The sequence below is a fragment of the Phyllostomus discolor genome, chromosome 5, assembly GCF_004126475.2.
Source record: "Phyllostomus discolor isolate MPI-MPIP mPhyDis1 chromosome 5, mPhyDis1.pri.v3, whole genome shotgun sequence".
Taxonomy (NCBI): Eukaryota; Metazoa; Chordata; class Mammalia; order Chiroptera; family Phyllostomidae; genus Phyllostomus; species Phyllostomus discolor.
In genome coordinates, this window is record NC_040907.2 from 48,874,140 (window position 1) to 48,894,213 (window position 20,074).

The following is a 20,074-nucleotide window of genomic DNA, read 5'->3' on the forward strand; positions in this document are numbered from 1 at the left end:
AATCTTAGAAATTCTACACCTTGAGCCACATTAATGCTTTAATCATCTCAACTGGTTAGGAAAACATGGCATCACCTTCTCTTTTTTTACCTCATAGGTTAAATCACCAAATACTATTAGTTCTCTCTTCATAATGTTTTGTATTTTCTTCTTCTTTCTGTCACCCACCACTGTAAATCTAGACCTTATTTTAATTTTGGAATCCTGAAATAAATTATAAGCTGTCCATACTTCCAGGATCTACCCAATTTCTCTCCCAGCAAATACATATATATTTGCTCACTTCTTGCTCTTATCCAAAACTTCAATTATTCCTTTGCTAATGTTTGTGGTATCAAGTTCTTCAGGCTTCCATAAGTAGAAATGGCCTGAATAAACTTTATGTTCTCCTTTGTCCACCATCTTTATCTTATCTCTGAACTTTTGCCGAGGCTGTTTTTCGCAATTCTCTTCATAGAATTCATCGAAGTTTTTCAAGGTCCAGTCCAAATACAAAAAATAAATAAATAAATAAAATAAAGCCCTTGTGCCTCCTGTTCATTAAGAAGCACATATCCTGAAGCACAAGCATAATGCCAGGTATGTAATGAGCACTTGGTAAACATTTGTTGAATAAATGTATGACTCTAACAAAGGTATCCTTGACTGCTTCATCCTACATGTGTATCAAGATTCTTTAACCCTGATGGCACCATTTTAGCAGCTCTGTTGGCCTTATAATGTCAGAGAGTTGCTTTATTTTCATATAATTAAGGAAGAATAAAGTCAATAAAATCAAAGGTTTTAAATTAGCCAAATCCAAGCCCTGGCTATTCTACTTACAGACTGGGGGAGGAAGTGCTTCCTGTGTGGCAGGCCCTGCTCTGAGTGCTCTGTCAGTACTTACTCACTGAACCATTTCAACAACAGTGTAAGGTAGCTGCTATGTTATCCCCATTTTGCTGATGTGAAAACCAAGATTAAGAGAGGTTAAGTTACTTGCCCAAGATAGGAAAGTTATAGAATGGTTAAACCAGGATTCAAACCCCAACATTTTGGCTGCAGAATATGTAATGGTCAGCATTATACCATGGCATCTTTCACACTACTGCAAAATGGGAAAATATTGACTATATCACCAAACTAACCCCAAGAATGGGGAAAAAACCCACTAAATCTCCTAAGTCAGACTCTACAGTCAATGGAGCATAATATATTCTTATTAAGAATGGATAGCCCTTTAAATTTAGCTCTTATTTATAATCCCTAGTAAGATGTCCTTCTAGTTGTTTATAACTAGTTGTACTCTTGTGTTTTGGTGTTAAAAGATAACAACCTTGCCCTAGCTGGAGCTGTTTTTTCCCTCCTTTAAAGGGTTTTTGCTGTCCCTCTGAAATGCCACACAGCTAATGGCAGAATGTGCCTTCTTTAAGGAAGCCCTACTTCCTGGAGCTTCACTGGCATGCTGTCTGAGGAAACTGCACTGCAAGCCTCTGAGCAGCTGAATTAAAATGAAGTGGGCATTTGTATTTCCTCACTGATTGAGTTGGCTCAATCTGATGTAGGTTCAGATTCACAAAAGGATAGACAGGCTTGCTTCCAGGATGCCAATGGAGATGGAGGAAAGCGGACTGTGTGCCCAGCTTCCTTGCAAAGCCTGGCATTGGATATGTGTTAGTGGTACCCTTTAAAACCAAAGCTCCAGAACTCCCCCTTCCCCACCAGTCACAGGGTGATTTGTGCAAAATGACCTACTTCTGATGCCAACTGGACCCTGTTCAAATGAGTGTGCAGATCAGAAAGTGTTTTTTATTTATTTTTACAAGGGCATGATTTTAATAGTGACATATTAAGATGCAATGCCTGCTAAATTATAAAAATTGCTTAAAAAATATATTGACTTAATTATACTCATTTTTCTTTCCTTTATGTATTGACATTTTTCAAATACTGCATACTAAAATAAATTCAAAATGTGATCATTATGTGTGGCACATAACTTATCTGCCTAACATTTTTCTCATTCATTTTAAACTAATGCTTAATGCATTAAACTTTATAAGATGAAAATACTCACATTCACATATTTCATAAAGCCAGAGCTAGAAGAGCCTTAGAAAACCATCACAATTGCATGAACTGCTGAAAATAATTTACATATTTCTATACGGCATTCTGTTCACACCATGTATAATCTTGAGATCATCATAATGATAATTGTGGATACACTGATGTTGAACTTACAGTTTTAATACTTAAAAATCATCATTCCTGTCCATAGTTGATGAATGGATAAACAAACTATGGTACATGTACCTACAGTGGAATTATTCCATTGTAAAAAGATACAAAGTTCTGATACTTGCTGTATCATTACCATGGGTAAACCTTGAAAACATTATTCTATGTGAAAAAAGCCAGACACAAAGGTCACATATTGCATGATTCTATGTTTATAAAATGTCCAAAACAGAAAAATTTTTAGAGATAGGAAGTACAGTAATTGTTTCCAGGGGCTGGGGGAAGGGGAGAATTGGGAGTGATTGCTAACAGGTGTGGGGTCTCTTTGGGGGTGACAGAAATGTTGTGAAATTAGTGGTGATGTTTATACACTATAGTGAATATGCTAAAAAACCACTTTTAAATTGTGAGGTTTATGTTCTGTAAATTTTGTCTCAATTTTTTAAATGGCAAAAAGGTCAATCTTCCAATCAAGAGTATCATGGTATCAGTATGGCCATAACTAGAATAAGAAATTGTTTCTCAATCATGAACATGTGACAATAGGAGAATTACTGAGCCAGAGAAAATTTGATGACATATTTAAGAGCATACATACTAAAGGATAAAACTGCTATTCTTGTTCAAACATGTAAAGGTGCTTGTCCTGGCCTATGCTTTTTCTGCTCCCCTGTGCGCAGTTGTAACAGGGGAGTCTGACAGGACACACAGCAGTCTCCCTCTCAGTGTAAGAGAGGGCTGTTCCGAGTATAGACTCTTAAAGGCATGCCCTGTCCAGAGGGCTCTTAAAGGCACGAAAGGACAATTAAAAAAAAAAAAAAACATGTAAAGATGATCTTTCCCAGGAACTGAAATTACAATTTTTACAAGAAACCAAAATCCAAAGCAATATAATCATTTCAATATTGTCAAACTTATAGGAGTTTGCACATAAATGCAGTCTATCTACCTCATTAATGAACTGGTTCCAGGAGACGATTTCCTCTCCTTTCTGAGAAAAAAGGATGAACTAAAACAGTTAGTGGCTAATTTTCATTAGATGCTACTTCTGGATGGCGAATCTCAAGTAAAACAAATGTATACACTGTGACCTTGCTGCAACGAATTGTCTGGAGGTGAAAAGAATGTTCTGAAAATCAGTTACTTTGGAATGTCTCATCATGAGGATGGTGGTTTATATTCATCTTCTGACTTAAGCAGATTCCCAGTAAATGGGCAGCACCAGAAGCTCTTCCTTATGGGAGATATCCTGTTCTGAGAGTGATGCATGGAGCTTTGGCATCTTCCTCTGGGAGACCTTCAGCTTAAGGGTCTGTACATACCCTTTTTGCCATTGGAGGAGATCTTATCCATCTTTTCAGATTTAAATGAATCACTGCCTTTTTCTTTGCCTGAAGATTTTGACTTATTTTTTTCCTTGTTTTTCTCATTTGGACAAGGAGACTCACATGGACTTTCACTTTTGTGTTTTGAAACCTCCATTGTTCCATTTTCCTCTTTTCGCCGCTTGGTTAAGTTCAGTAGCATTTCACAGTCATTGTTTGAGTGATCCCTCTTCCTCTCTTTCCTGTCCTTTTCATCTTTTCTTTCTCTTTCTCCAGATCTCTTCCTTGACTTGTCCAAATCTTTCTTGACCATTTCTCTGTCCTTACTCTTAGACATTGGTGAAGGAGTATGATTAAGGTAGAGCTTTGCCAAAGGCTCCTTGAGTTCGACGAGGCTCTCCTTTACCGTTGAGGAATGTGATGGAGAAGGGTGGGTATCAATTTTGCGGCGTTTTTGTTCCCTTTCAGACTCAGTAATATCTGATCGGGGAACAGGTGACTTCAAGGACCCAGAAACTGGGGGTTTTTCTCCTCCTTTGGCATTTTCCTTTGACTTCATGTCCTTTGCTAGATCTCTTTCTCTGGATGGCTCCTTCTCTCTTTCCCTTTTTTGAGTAGATTTTAATTCTATATTGGGGACAGTGGTCTTGAATTTCTCATCTTTAGCTTTTTCTTCCTTCTTGAATTTGTCTTTCTCTTTGTTGGACTTAGGTGTTCTTTCCTTCATCTCTCTTGCTTTTTCATCTTTATTTGGTCGCTCTTCCTTTGGTTTTCCTTTAACATCTTTACCAAGTATCCTGGCCTCTAGATTAGTAGGTAGAGTCTTTTCTCCTTTTTCTTTCTCTTTCCCTTTTTCTTTGTCATTTTCTTGAACAGTTTTGCTGCTATTAGAGCCACTGTTTCCATTGCTTGAATTTCCTTTCAGTATGGCACAAGATACTTTATTAATGGCTTTCACACCACACTGAGATCTCTCCCTTGATTTATCATTCTCCTCAGCACTGCTTTCATGATGTTTAGAAGCACTTCCTATGGACAATGAAGAAGACCCACCACCAGGCCCATTTTGTATACTGGCAACTGCATTCCTTGGAGGAGGGTCTTTATGATGAAACTCATTTTCAGGTATCATGTATGACTTTCTACTTTTTAACTGCCCAGAGTAGCCCATAGCTAATGCATATAAATCAGGCCTCTTCTCCTTTTCTTCTTGGCAAATTTTAAGCACTCTGCTCTCCAAAGCCTGACTCAGATTCAAAACTTTTGGGAACCAAGGAAGTATTTTTGTTAGCACAATCAAGATATTCCTGATGTGAATATACTCGCCTGTTTCAAGGCAATGTACCGATGCCTTGGTTATTTTGTAATGCCATTTATGTACAACATGTCGAAAATTTTCATAGTCTAATTGATCAGCTTTATTTCCACCATTGAATCCAGTTGCCCGTAATATAGTAAGGAATCCTGGATAATTTCCACATTCCTTTTCATATGTGGCTTTATTACTGTGCCACCTGGTTACAGTCTCTAACATGCAGCAAAGAAATCTCCCATATCGACTAGCTTCATTTTCAGTACAGCTTGCAACTGTGAAAATTATATCAGAGAACACTCGATCGTAGCAAAGAAGTGTGGAAAAATTTGGAGTTTTCTGTTGATGTATCAATTCCACAAAATGAGCACAGTAAACAGCATCAATTGCTGAAAATACACATCGAGGAAATATACACAACTGTAGAAATTTTGTTATGGTCTCATTTTTGGTAGATTTTGCTAAAAGCCAGTTGTCCTTTTCCAATTTCAGTCTCTGTAGAACTCGCTGTACATGCTCCATCTGTTTCTTTTCTTCTTCAAGAAGCTTGTCCTGAAGGGCGGTACAGCGCTCCTTCTCTTTTTTCTTTTTATTTGGAGGCATTTCCTGATTGTCATCAATTGCTTTCATCTGGACTTTGAGTTTACTGACTTCCCGTTCATAGCTGATGTGTGGAACTGCAAGGTCATACATTGTCAATGACCAGAAGGTGGCATAGAATTGAGGGCTGATGTCATCCCAGACTTTGGAATCATGTAAGGAGACCACTGCTTCATGGACAGGAGCCATCACCATTTTACATGCTGTAATGTACTTGTGAACTTTATGTTGCTGTTTACTTCCCTTTTCTAATTTTTTAAGTTTGTCATACTTGGATGAAATATGGTGTGCATACATTGGCCTAGACAGGAAAAATGCTGCATCATGGGGTATATGAAATTCATTACAGAGCACATCAATTGAAGGCACTTGCTTAATATAGTCTTCTGTGCTTAGATTTGATGCTAAAAATCCACCAAACTGTACCAGGGTATCATGACACTGATCATACAGCTTTCCCACAAGTTTTAAATGTTTCTCTCCACCTTCCTGAAAGATCACCCCATTCCTCTGCTGAGCCATAATCAAACAGAGGGGAAGAGCAAGATCATGGTCCAATAACGTGTCCTTTAATCTCTGTGAGGATTTTTTAGTGTTTCGGATCTGGCCAAAATAGCCACCTTCAGCTTTTAGTTGCTCTCCACCAGTCATGGCCTCTAGTTGCTCCATTGTTATTTCCTCTGTAATTTCTATTCCTGCCATTTTTTGTACCACTTCTTTCAATATAAGCAAGTCAAAACTTTTGCCTGCCTTTAGCTGATTAGCCACATATTGAAGAAGACCAGCAAGATCAATGGGATATTTCCGAAAAACTGCACCACAGAAACTAGCCAGACTCTGAAACCAGCTTGAGATGGTTGTGTCATCATGTTTCATTCTCTCCTTTTCTGGATTAGCTAAAGCTTCAATGATACAATAGGCCAAGACATCATAATTCAACGAAGTGAGGTATTTCAGTGAATCTACTACAGGTGTTATTAAGTTATCATACTTTTGTATTTGTGACAAGATATAATCAAACAAAATGGTTGGATTGCTGTGGCTCAACTTCCCAATTTGTCTTCCAGAAGGCTTCACATTTTCCTTGGTTAGACGTTTCATAATATATTTGGCTCTGTCTATTGTTTGAGCTTTAACTTTTACTAAAAGTGGGTGACTGTTGTAAGTTTCATTCTTCCACTGGCCATATAGACGATATCTGTGCTGATATGGAAATGTTTTAAACATTCCCCATAGTTCCTCAGACATACAAGCATTACAGTCCATCAAAGAAAGAGATGGGAGTAGTACCTGGTCAGTAATGCTAAGCAAACAGCTAAGGATAACTTCCATTTTCTCTTTATCCTCTGGTTTCTGTCCATCAGACTGAAACTCCTTCATAAATGATTTGCCTATGCGCACCACTTTTGCAAATAAGATGGGATCATGAGAAAGGTGAGGACCAAGATAACAAAACATATTGAAAACATCTCTCCTCAAGTCCTCAAAGCTCTCTGCTTGTTTTGGTGCTCTTTTGTTTTGCAAAGCATTAGCAGGTGAGCCTTTAGCACCTTTAGGAATGCCAACTTTTCTGTAGAGAGGCTCAATAGTTATGTGAATGAGCTTGCAAATAGCAAGAGCGATTAGTTTGTGTGAAGCAGCATAGTATGGAGGCATCTGATCCATAATGTTCTGTGCATGCTGCCAATCGCCAGTCTTTAATAAGGCTTCCAATAAACCAAGTTTTTGGTTGTCAGGTAGCTTTTCTACTTTTTCCTCCTCTTTCTCTGTTTCCTTCTCTCGCTTATCATTTTTTTCAGAAGGTAATGCAACCACTGTAAGTTTTCTAACAATTTGCTTAGCTTCCACAATTTCTCGTTTATGTTCATCCATAATGCAATTATCAGCTGGAAGAAGATGTACATAAAGATCATCTAAATCAATAAGATTAACTTGTAGAAGCACTGCTGCAACTCTGTATAAAGGTGAAGGAGTCTCTCTATTGGGTTCCTGGTAAAACTTGAATTTGAACCCAAGAATATGACACAGTGTTTGCGGTTCACACATACTCATATAAGATTCTAATAAAGATATAAAGAAGTCATCATGTTCAGGCCTGCATTCAAACACTTCTAAAATAACATCCAAAACTCTATTGGGATCCAGATTAAAGCATCCTATTAAAGATTTGATATTTTCTAAGATTAAATCACTGGTAACATTTCCCGATAAATCTTGCCCCAATTCAGCAATCAGCTTGGCATAACCTTCATTTTCTTCTCTTAACAAATTGAATTTTTGCTGCTTATAAAAAAGTTTTGTCTTGATTTTTACTGACCTTTGATTGAACTGCTGTGATTGTTTGATAAGCCCTAATGATTCCAATGTTTCTGGATCCAGGCGTTCCTTTAGAATCGTGTCCGAAACTAAACACAAACACGCCAATACCAATTGCGTAAAATAGTCTCTCTTGCTTTTTTCTTCTAAACAATTTGTTTCAATATCTAATAAGCAGAATATATCAGCAAGAATGGAGGGCATATCCTCACGAAATTCACTGATGTCATTAAAAACATTAGATGCCTGTTCGTGCTTCAGAGTTCCTTTTATGACATGGTATGATAACTCATAGAGAGCTCGCTGGAAATCTCTGTAAGCTGAACTGTCATGGCTTTTATTTTCACTGAGGCTCCAACATAAATCCAAAAATTCACCTCTCCCTGATTTCTCCCAGTTCTTTATCCACGCTACGGGAACCAACACTTTTGCGGCCTCCATCTTCCTCTCGCTAGCAACAGAAGCCCGGATGTGTAGCACGCAGGCGGGGGTCAAAGGGAAGCCCCGCCCACTAGGAATGCTGGGAACTGCAAGTTCGCTTTCCGATTCCCCGCCTCCGGGTCGTCACCCCAGAAAGTGTTTTTTAAAGGGTGAGTAGGTCCATCATGGATAAAATGATGAGTAATGGAAGATTCCTTAAACTGTCCTTTTCTGGTTTTTCAAGCTTAATATTTGCTCTACTTGAAAAGGTTTTCCTCAGAAAAACCAAGATCTTGATTGCGTGGGTTCCAGTTAGCTAAGCAAATGTCAGCTGCTTAAATTATGTTTTTTTGAATCCATGATTGACCAATGACAATTATAGTAGTATCTTGATATTTACAAGTTTAGCATTCAGGTTTCCAGTATTTATAAAATGCATCTTAGGTGCACAGCAAAGAGTAACATGTAGGTTTCCTGAGGGGTGAATATGAATTGCCCACATGGGGAATGTAGGGTGTTAGGTGGGGTCAAGTAAAGAATATACCTAGCTGAGTATCCAGCAACCGTGACACAACATGTGCTGTTATCTCGGAAGCAGTAGTTATAATTTAGGGATTTTTGTCCGGATGTCAAAAATAAACTCTACATCTTAATCAGTGAAATAGCTTTAGATTTTTGTGCAAATGGCTGTGATGTAAGACATTTACATTTCCCACTCCACGCAAATGGCCAACATTGCTAATCAACTGCCCAAATACAGCCTGGATTAGACTCTTCACAAAAGGTTAACTGGATTTGGTGCTTGGAAATGTGAAAATTGCTTACTGTTTCTGGGCTTTGGAAGGTCTAAAATAAGCTGCCTCTTTTTTCTCTAATTTGAGCTTGATATTAAATACAGATTTCTTCATTCCCTGTTACACATGTTTGGTCTCTTAGCCCTTTGCCAAGCATTCTCCGAACATATTAGGAAAACAGGTCACTTCATTTTGTCTGCCCATCTCTGGCAATGGGATTGGGATAGATGTTTCTGAAGGATGTTGTGAAGAAAAGGAAGAATAGCAGAAAGATTCCATGCAGGAGAAAAATGGGTAGACACACACCAGACAACATTTCTATGTAGGCAAAAATGATGTGCCTTATCCAACAACCAGAAACTCAGAAATTCAAAAACCAGGAACGTAGAGCAGCCTACTTTTTGACCTCTTTTATGATGTGGAGGAAAGGAAACCATTGTGCACCGTTGGTGGGGCTGCAAACTAGTACAGTTTCTATGGAAAACAGTGTGTCAATTCCCCCAAAACTGAAGATAGATATATCATATGACTCAGCAATTCCACTTCTGTGTATTTATCCAAAGAAAATGAGAACACTAATTTGCAAAGATATATATGCACTTCTCTGTTTTTTGCAGCCTTATTGGCAATAGACAAGATATGGGAGCAACCTAGGTCCATCAGTAGATGAATGGACAAAGAAGATCTGTAACAGCATAATCAATAAAATATATTTTTTAAAAAGACTTTATATATATAAAAATATATAAATAAGATTTATATTATATATAAACAATATATAAATATATATTATTTTATATCTATATCATTTATATATTAAATGTAATTTTATATATTTATAAAATTTTATAATTTTTATAAATAAATACATGTATATTTATTTATATACATATAAATATTTATATATAAAATCTTTACACACACACACATATGCATAACCCAGCAATAAAATAGAATTTTGCCATTTGGACATGATGAGAAGCAAGAGAAAGATAATACCCTATGATTTCACTTACATGTGAAATCTAAAAACAAAGCAAACAAACAACAACAGAAACAGATTCATGGAAACAGAGACTAAAGGTATGGTTGCCAGAAGGGAGGAGGTGAGATGAGTAAGGAGGGGAAGGGGAATATAGTCAATAATATTGTGATAAGTTTGCATGGCAACAGATGATTACTAGAATTAGTGGGGTGATCATATTGTATAAAAATACTGAATCACTATATTGTACACCTCAGACTAATATAACCTATATAAGATTATATACCAACTATGCTTAAATAAAAAATAAATATAAAAATAAAATTTAAAGATGTTTGCTCATACAGAAATGGCTTTTGTTAGGAAGGAAACTTTACTAATTTATAGAAGACACTTAATTTTATGCATTTGTGATTCAATTTCAAATTCTTAATACTTTTTGGATTTTTCCATTAAATAATCTGCCATCTCAGATTATAGTCCTGTTTTATGTTAGTATGCCCACTAGAGTGTGAGCCCCATGAGGATTTGGGAATGGTATAATTATTATTACTATTATTATTATTGTTATTATTATTTGTATCCAAGAAATTAGTCATGTGCTTTGCATGTACTAAGTTTGAAGAAATTAAAAAATTATTTTAGTATGAATGTTTTTTTCTTATTTATTTATTTATTTATTTTTAGAGAGGGAAGGGAGGGAGATAGAGAGAGAGAGAGAGACATCAATGTGTGGTTGCTGGGGGTATGGCCTGCAACCCAAGCATGTACCCTGGCTGGGAATTGAACCTGAGACACTTTGGTTCCCAGCCTGCACTCAATCCACTGAGCTACGCCAGCCAGGGCTTGTATGAATGGTTTTTTCACAGAGTCTTATTTACCATGAGCCATCATAGACCTGTTCCAATGATAATTTCTCTTCATTTCAAAAAGTTCTTGAAAGCAGGGACAACTGCATTCATTTCTTTCTTCCTTATTTTATCCTGACAGCAGGGCTGGCATCATGGGTGTGCAACCTGTACAGTTGGACAAGGCTTAGAAGGGCCCTGCATTTGTTTTAGTGGTTTGTTGTTGCCTTCTTAAAATTCTTAACAGTTTTTGAACAAGGGGCCCTGCATTTTTATTTTGCATCTAGCCCCATAAATTATGTACCAGGTCCTGCCTGAGCTCTTACTATATCCAGTATGTTAGGCTGGCAGCTATGGATTAGTATGTCCTTCCAATTTGGCTTTTCTTGCCCCAACTTGAATTCGCAAGTAGTGGCTATATTTGTGATGTGTGTTCCCTTGGTTTAATAAGAGCCTTCTACAGCAGCCATTATAGCAGGGAGAGGCATCCCTTGTCACCTGGGCCTCAGAGAATAGCTCAGAATCTTACCATGCAGGCATTGTAATTTGGCTTCAAAGTGTCCATGAGCATAATCTTTAGAGAAGTGGACCTGGGAAAAGGCTAGTACATATAAATGACTTCCAGGCCCTTATGTCCAAGCTAGGAACAAAGGAAAGGAAAGGAAAAAGGAAAGGAAAAGGAAAGGAAAGATGAGCTTTGAAAACTCAAGAGATCCCTGGAGAACAATGTTGCCGGGCCCCATTCTTTTGTGGTTTTTTTTTTCCAGTACTCAAGTATCCTATGATAGATAAATGCTTCTCTGACTTTAATGTGTACAGGAAACATCTACCAATCTTGTTCAAATGCATGTTCTGATGCAGTTGGTCAGAGGTAGGGCTTGAGATTCTGCATTTCTAATAAGCTCATAGGTGAAGTCAACACTGCTGGTCCATAGAGTGTACTTTGGATAGCAAGCTGACAGATTTCCCGTGTTTCAGATTTGGGCAGATACTAAATTTTTGTTTCATCCTGGCTTTTGTTAGAGCTACCGTCTTTCCCTAAAAGCAGTCTGGTTTACCCTACCTTCCTAATGCTCATACTGGCACAAGCCAGCACAAGTGCATGCATACATGCATGCAATGACAGAATGCTCCAAGCTTCAAATAAGATAAAAATCTGACTCAAACTGCATTAAACAATAAGATTTATTATTTTACACAATTGAAAAATAGAGGTTGCTAAAAACAGGCTCTAGGAGCAGAAGTGCACATGACTTCTTAGTTTCATCAAAGACTCAGGCTTTCTTCTCTCTGTTCTGCCACCCTCAGCATTGCAAAATGGCTCTGAGTGGTATAGACATTACCTTCAAATAAAACAATATCCAGAGGCAGAAAGGAGCTGTCTCTGGGGTGTCTCTGTTTAGAACCCTGATTCATTTCCCAGAAGCCCCAAACAAGCATCTCACATTTCAGTTCAGGAGTCTATTTCTAACTCAAAGGTTTACCAGGAGAAGAATAAGACTGTGATGGCTTAACTTAATCAGGACAGTCAGGATCCACATGCTGGAGGCAGAGAAGGGAAGGTCAGTATTCCTTGAAACACATAGGTGAGTGGAGGAAAAAAGTCCAGGTTATGTTGAAAAGAGGAAATATGTTACCAATGGGGAGAGAAGGAATGGGTACTGGCGTGGCAACTAACCAAATGTCTACTCACACACACTCCCCAACAAAAGGCCTTCATTTCAAGCAGGGCAGTAGGCCATGTCATTGCAGATCTGCAGCAGGGAGTCTGGAGGCCCAGATCCTCTTTTTTTCTTTCTCTGGATTAGTTCTTCCTGAAGTTGATCTCTACAATGTTTGGTTTGAATTTAGAAAAATAATCTTAACTTCAGCTTTTTTCTGGGCAGCTGATCATGAATGCTTACTTAGAATGCAGGACAGGAACAATTGTATAACTATAAAATAAGCATCAGAATGATTTGCTCTTGGCTTTACTTGGTTGTATGATTTCTATTAGTAATGCCATCCTTGTAGCAAATACATCTAAACAAATAGAGGGAACTCTGAAATCCAATACTTTTTTGTTTCAGTTGTTGAAATCTAATAATTTAGCATTGGGCAGCATTGTTCTGTTTAGACATTAGGTGAATTTTACAGTAAACAATAAAAAAAAAAGTCAGACTTCTTGATAACATTCCTGAAAGACACAGTGAACTGCCAAAAGCTGCTTTTAAAAGTATCTGAAGAGAATTTGTCCTTGATACAAATTCCTAGAGCCAAAACATGCATTGAATGAAACTTCCATTTTCATTTATTTACTAAAAAAAAAAAATTAAAAGTCAGAACAAACGAGTCAATTCACAGGTCTGAAGTCCAATTAATTGCCTGGATTTAAATCTGAGTTATATCACTAACCAGCTGTGTGACCTTAGGCAAGTTACTTAACTTTTGTTTGCTTCAGCTTCCTCATCTGTCAAATGAGGATAAGAATAGCACTTACCTCTCTTGGCTGCCGTGAATATTAGATGTGCATAAAGAGAAGAGAACCTGGCATTAAGTAAACCCTCTGTAAATATTAACACATTTATATGCTTGTATATGCCTTCAATGAGGCAGGTCCTGCATTACACACTTTGTCTCTAGTCCTTAAAGCAATCCTAAAAGACTATCTAGTACTGCAAATGCCAAGAGTGATAACAGCTAGCATTAAATTGAGCACCTACTATGACAATGTGCCAGGCTCTGTTTGGGGTACAAAGCAGGCATCTCATTGGAGCCTCACAATAACCCACAAAAGTATGGTTTTTCCCATTTTACAGATCAACTAAAGAACAGAGAGAGCAATTAGAAAAAATTACTTTGGCCTTTTTGGCTGTGGAAAACTAGCCTCAGGGCATGGCAAAGGAAAATCATTATGAAAAGGAAGAGAGAGCTGAATTACTCTATAAAATGAAGTTGGAAACAATTTAAATATCCAGGAAGTACCCAGGAGGGAACTTGGAAAGGATGAGAGTCAGCAAGGATTTGTAGCAGAGTGAAGGACTGAGGGGCAATAAAGGAATTTGGCAAATCTCTGTGAAAATAATGATCTGCAATTTTTAAGAATAGAAGTATTTACAATTCATTTTTAAGTAACTTATTTTGCTGTAATGTAACCCTTCTTTTATTATTCCCTATTTGTTGTTATTGTTAGTGTTTATTACCCACCACTTCTTAATATGTGATATTTATGGGAAATTGGAAAAAAGAAAGCATGTCCTGAAATATTAGCATGAAGTACAGAGCAAAATAAAACTCAACTATGAAAGGAAAAACACAACCTCAAGAATTCAGTGTAAATGAGAAATCTGAACAAGATATGCCTAAAAGGACTATAACCCACCCAGTAAACCCTGGAGGCACTGAGGGAGGGTCAGTGGCTGTATCAAGGTCTACAGCAATGATTTCCAACCTTGCACACCTCATTACACACACAAACTAATTACCAAAATTCTGTGCCATACCAAAAACTATATTATATTTTTTGCCAATCTGACAAAAAATAGGTATAATTTTGATTTATTTACAAAAACAGTAATAATAGTAATTACCCATCCATTTTGTTCCAAAGCAACTTGAAAAAAAAATGAGGTGTCTATCCTTGTATGTAAGGATTTCTGGTACTGAGAATTAAACAATCAGATGTGACCTTATTATGTTATATGACTAATAAGATGCAACATTATTATATGACCTGTGTATTTATGGTTCCAAGACAGGGCATTTACACCAGACAGCTAGTGCTGTGTTGGCTGTTGTCATTTTTTTATTTGACAGTCTAAGGGAAAAGAGGTCAGTGCTCCTGATTAAATAGTCAGATATTTCATGTTTTAAAAATTCTGTGGCACACTGGTTGAAATTGCTGGTCTACAGGGTTGGGCTTGAGGTATTTCTGTTTAATATTGAGAAGTGTAACATAATCCTGAGGATTTAGGGCTACCCTTTAGTCTGACTCATAGATTATTTGGAGGAACGCACTATGTTGTAGCAAGAAGGAGCTACAACACATGTCAGAAATCAAGACCAGAGATGAAGGTGACTTGCCCAGTTCCAAACAAGGAGAACCAGAGGAGACCATGACCAGATCTCCTGATTGTTAGTCTGGCAGGAAGTTCACTTTGCCCCTGTCTCTTCCACAAGAGATGACTCTATGCCCTGAGGATGCTTTGGGAAAGTCCTAGTGATTTAGAGCTCTCCAGTGGGCTGACTGGCTTAGCATCTGGGAAATTCTGAATCACACCAAATGGAATGTTTTGTTTACTTCCCCTGTACAATGCTAAAGGGGAGAAAGGGTTCTTTTTTTCATCCAGCTTTTTTGTTGGTAGCAGTAGATAATTTTCCAATTTATCTCCTCTCACTTGCAACCGGTGTCTTCCTTTGGACATCTCTTTGCTCATTTTAGAGAAAGAATATCATTTGAAATATTTTACTTCTTGTCAGAAGTTAGCAAAGAGAAAGAAAAAAGTCACTACCTTAACTCTTCTATTAGTAGACATACTACTAGTGGCAAATTGTAACAGCAGAGGCCCCACATAGTGCAGTCAGTGCAGCCAGGAATGGATGTGCAGTCAGAGATTATTAAACCAGGACCATTATCAATCATCTAGTTGACTGGGTCAGAAGCCCCTTTTAAACAAAATTGAAGTCAACACCCAGTAAATAAAAGCCAATAAAACTGGAGTCACTCAGGATTAAGCTAGTAGTTAAGGACATCTTAATCTCCTGCTTATGCTGTAGTAGCAGTCCTCGAGTCCCTGAGAGAGGTCCCTCAAGAAGCAATCAGATGATTACTAAGCTTGTCCAGTTTATTCACTCTATCAATAGAGACAGTCATTTTAGAGTGACCTTCTCAAGGTCCTGTCCCTCAGGAGTAGCATGTCTGAACTTGAACTGATGTCTCTTCTGTCTCAGTCCATTGACTCTCCTATAGTTCACTAAGTGGTAAATGCTCTTTTGACTTCTGCCTCCCCTGGTACTAAGATCTTGGAGGCAGAGAGTGATGGGATGAGGCTGGAGGCAATATGTTACTGTGCTCAGTAACCAGGGAAAATTCAGTGAGGTTGAGTCTGAGAAAGCTGTGGTTTAACCTGACTGATCTAAACTAATATGTACAGACATGCCAACAAAACACACAGAAAGCATTTTGTGTAATTCTTGAGATACTTGAGATTTCTGTGTCATCTGCCCTGTACTCTTTATATTGGTCCAAATATGGTCCAAGGATGCCCCATAGCCCTGAGGAAATGATGCATGTGAGAAATCATTCTACACTAATTATTCTTTTTGTAAAAATGTGGTGGTGCAAGGAAAAGGGAATTAACTTTTATCTAGTGCCCACTGACAGTCACACAGTTGGCCAGCCATGGAGCCTTAGGCCAGTTATTTCATCCACTATGTCAGTTGCCTCCCTCATAAGAGGGAATGAGAGGAAAATGACTTATTACACATAGAGACTTCAACACAGTTATAATATTCATGCAATACTATTAAGATGATGATGATGATGATTTGACTAGCTTAATAAAAACAATCCTTACAGTGACTCAAGGGGTTTGTAGTTATTAAAGTCCCCATTTTCCAGATGAAGACACTGAGGGCTGGATTGTTTACATGCCCTGGATTGTAAAACCAGGACCAGCTGATTCCAATGCCCATTTGTTTTGTATTACAGTGACCCCTGGTAAACTTCTACTTGGGTTTAATTTTAGGGGAAACAATGTTTCTGCCAATGCATAATTTTCTGACATGTAATTTAGGTGTCTTCCTTTTTGTTTATGTGCTGGAAAACTTGGAAGCAATTTATTGTCCAAGTATAATTGTCTAATTAACTCTGAAAGAATTTATCCCTTCCTTCTGTTTATGGACTCCTATTTTCTGTGGCCTGGCTTTTGTTTATGTTTTTTTTGTTTTAAACATCATACTATATTTCTCTTCAGTCTGTCTCTCTGAAAACTGTCCCTGTGATCAGAAACAAGTAAAAATTCATACTTAAGCATTCGAAGGCTATATTAAGTTGTAGGGAGTATTAAAAGGATAAACTTAGGTTTCTGACATCAAGAAACTTACAGTTTAATTGAGGACTATAAGATATATACATGAAAATAGTGAGGCAATAAATTCTAAGTGAAAGGAACATGGGCAGAAAATACCATATAGCTCTGAAGAGGGGGAGAAGTTTCTAAAATTGGGGTGACAGTGGGAATAACTTTTTGAAATTTGGGCTTAGAGTTCTAGAAAACAAAGTATGTCACAGTGCAATCCAAGAGCGGAAGTTAAATAAATCATTTACTTGCTCATTTATTCAGCACACTTTATTTTAGTTGTCCCTGTGCTAGTCTCTGTGTAGATGCCAGGTAGTGAGTACAATAGGTCTTTGCCCTTGTACAACTTAAAGTTTAGTTTTTCAAGAAATACTCATTAGTTCTACCCTGTTGCACTTCTAGCAAAAATCAAAGAGTGGGAGGTATTAAAATAGAATAGTCTGGATTTTAAATATTGATCTTATTTCCATTAATAAGTACATTTTTATGTCAAAGCAAATTTTTTTTCAGGTAAATTATCCTAGGTTTTATGGCTTCAGTTAGATTCAACCCAGACCAGTCATTACACTGAATGAAAGGTGTGTCTACTTTAATATCTTCCTTTCATTGAGGTAAATTAATCATTCAGTTAGAATATGTTGGAACTTAAACCAGAATCTATGTAAACTATTTAAATGAACACTAAGGTAATTTTTGTAATGCTAAGCAACCCACCTCAGCATACTCTGTGAGCTATTTTGCTGTTTGAATCATGGGACCTTTTTAAGATTGATGTGAATAATGAGCATTTATTGTCCCTTAGGGCCATCAACTGTATTAGGAGCTGATTTGTATTCCTTTCATCATTTTGATTTCAGAGATATTTGGAATAACAACTGATAATTTGAAAAATAAAAACTTTTATATCTTGCCTCCAAAATCTTTTATTTTATCTAGTAAGAAACAGTACACATTTTCTGGGGGGAGAGTTCTTTCATTCATTCTCACAGTAATGAGTATTTATCCTGGTATATAACACAATCTAGTGGAGTGGAATAACTCCAAGCTGAGAGGAGACCTGAGTTCTAGCCTTAACCACATCACTTGTTAGGTTTTGGTTTTTCATCTCTAAGGTGGGGATGAAAATGACAACAGGATAACTATGGAAACATTTTTTTTTGCTGTCCTAGAATGCATTTACTTTTTTCTAGTATAAGTATCCAAAATGTTCTTTAGGAAATAGCCATTCGTCTATATGGGACAGAGCATGTGGCACAGATCTGGCCAATCAGAACATGAAATGATGAAGCTTATATAAATAAAATTCCCAAAGTGATTGGATCAAAGATGGTTGAAATATCTAAGAATTCTGCAAATTATGTGGGAGTTACTGGAATGGGGTACACTCTCTCTTCTTTGGAACTTGAACCCAGGAAGATGGGAGCCTGAGGCTACAGTTTCTAAATAGAGAGCCTTGAGTAGCAAGTCCCTACTTAGAAAGGAGAATCCTTTGCTAAACATCATGGTGCCCTGATGGTGTGGTTTGAGTCCCTGGAACAGGCTACATCTTAAGGCAGTTCCATGCCTGAATTTTCACTTGTGTCAATTAACAAATGCTCAGTTTGCACTAAAGCAGTTTGAATCAGATTTTCTAATTAGTAAAAAAGGAGAGGAAGGATTTTTAAAATATGTATTGGTAAAACATATATGAACCTTTCACTTTTTAGCCACTGAAAGGTAGCTACTAATGACAATTGATGCTGTCAATTTGGGAGGAAGGAATATTATTATACAAACTTTTCTACCTTACTAACAAGAACACCACCAGATATTTTAAAACATTCAGAACAGAAGAGATAGTAAACTATCAGATAGAAGAAATGTTATTTGAAGAAAGGAATTGGGAAAATACCATCATGATGAAAGATGAAAGGCTTTGCCTTGTGACCTATAACTCTTTCAAGTTTTGTTTTTGTAAGTATCATTATTTGCATTACCTGTAATGTTTTTAATTAACTTTTTTCAGATAGTTGTAATGTAGCTGACATATATTTATGTTACATACAAATATTGTACAGTGTAATGATTTGATAGGCTTATATCTTTTGAAATGATTAGCACAGTAGTGTTAAACATCTCTATCACATCAGATGAATAAAATTTCTTTTTTCATGATGAGATTTAAGATCTACTTTCTTGATAACTTTAAATACAAAGTATAGTTGTGTTAACTATCATCACCCTGCTGTAAATTGGATCACCAGAACTTATTCATCTTATAACTAAAAGTTTAATAAAATTTATTTTCAGATTGGCTACTTTCACTTAGAAATATGCATTTAAATTTTTTTCATATCTTTCCATGGCTTGACATCTCATTTCCTTTTAGTACTGAACATCAATATTCCTTTGCATGAATAAACTACTGTTTATTTATCCATTCATCTATTAAAGGATATCTAATTGAACTCCGAGGTTTAGCAATCATGAATAAAGCTGTGATAAACATCTGTGTAATGGTTTTTGTGTGGACATATTTTCATCTTATTTAGGCAAATATGAAGGAGCATGATTGCTGGGTTGTATGGTAAGAATATGTTTAATTTTGTAGAAAACTGCTAAACTGTCTTCCATAGTGGCTATACCATTTTGCATTTTCATCAGCAATGAATGAAAGTTCCTATAGCTCCTCACCCTTGACAGCAGTTGGTATTGTCAGTGTTCTAGATTTTGGCCATTCTAGTGAATGTGTAATGGATCTCATTATGTTTTAATTTGCAAATACCTAATGATATGTGATATTTAAATATTTTTATATGCTTGCCATCTGTATAAAATCTTCAGATCTTTGGTCCACTTTTTAATCATGTTCATTTTCTTATTGTTGAGTTTTAAGAGAGATTTTTAAAAAATATTTAGAATAAAAGTCCTTTATCAGATGTATCTTTTGCAAATATTTATCCCAATCTATGGACTATTTTCTCATTCATTGTCTCTTGGCATTGTCTTTTGCAGCACAGAAGTTTTTATTTTATTTATTTAAAAACATTTTATTACCATTTAGCCACCTTATACCTCTGTCCCCACCACAGTCACTACACTGAGTTTTTAATTTTAGTGAAGTCTTGCTTATCAGATGTTTCTTTCATAGATCATGTCTTTGGTGTTATATTTAATAGTTATTGCCAAAAGTCACCTAGATTTTCTCCCATGTTA

The 20,074-nt window shown here is 36.8% G+C and overlaps 1 protein-coding gene and 1 pseudogene across 21 annotated transcripts in view; both read left to right on the top strand.

The window, feature by feature from the left end:
- Nucleotides 1–20,074, top strand: part of SGIP1 (SH3GL interacting endocytic adaptor 1) — a 194,073-nt gene that overhangs the window by 19,825 nt on the left and 154,174 nt on the right. The window lies entirely within an intron of this gene.
- On the top strand, nucleotides 2,862–3,026 carry LOC114498338 (annotated as a pseudogene).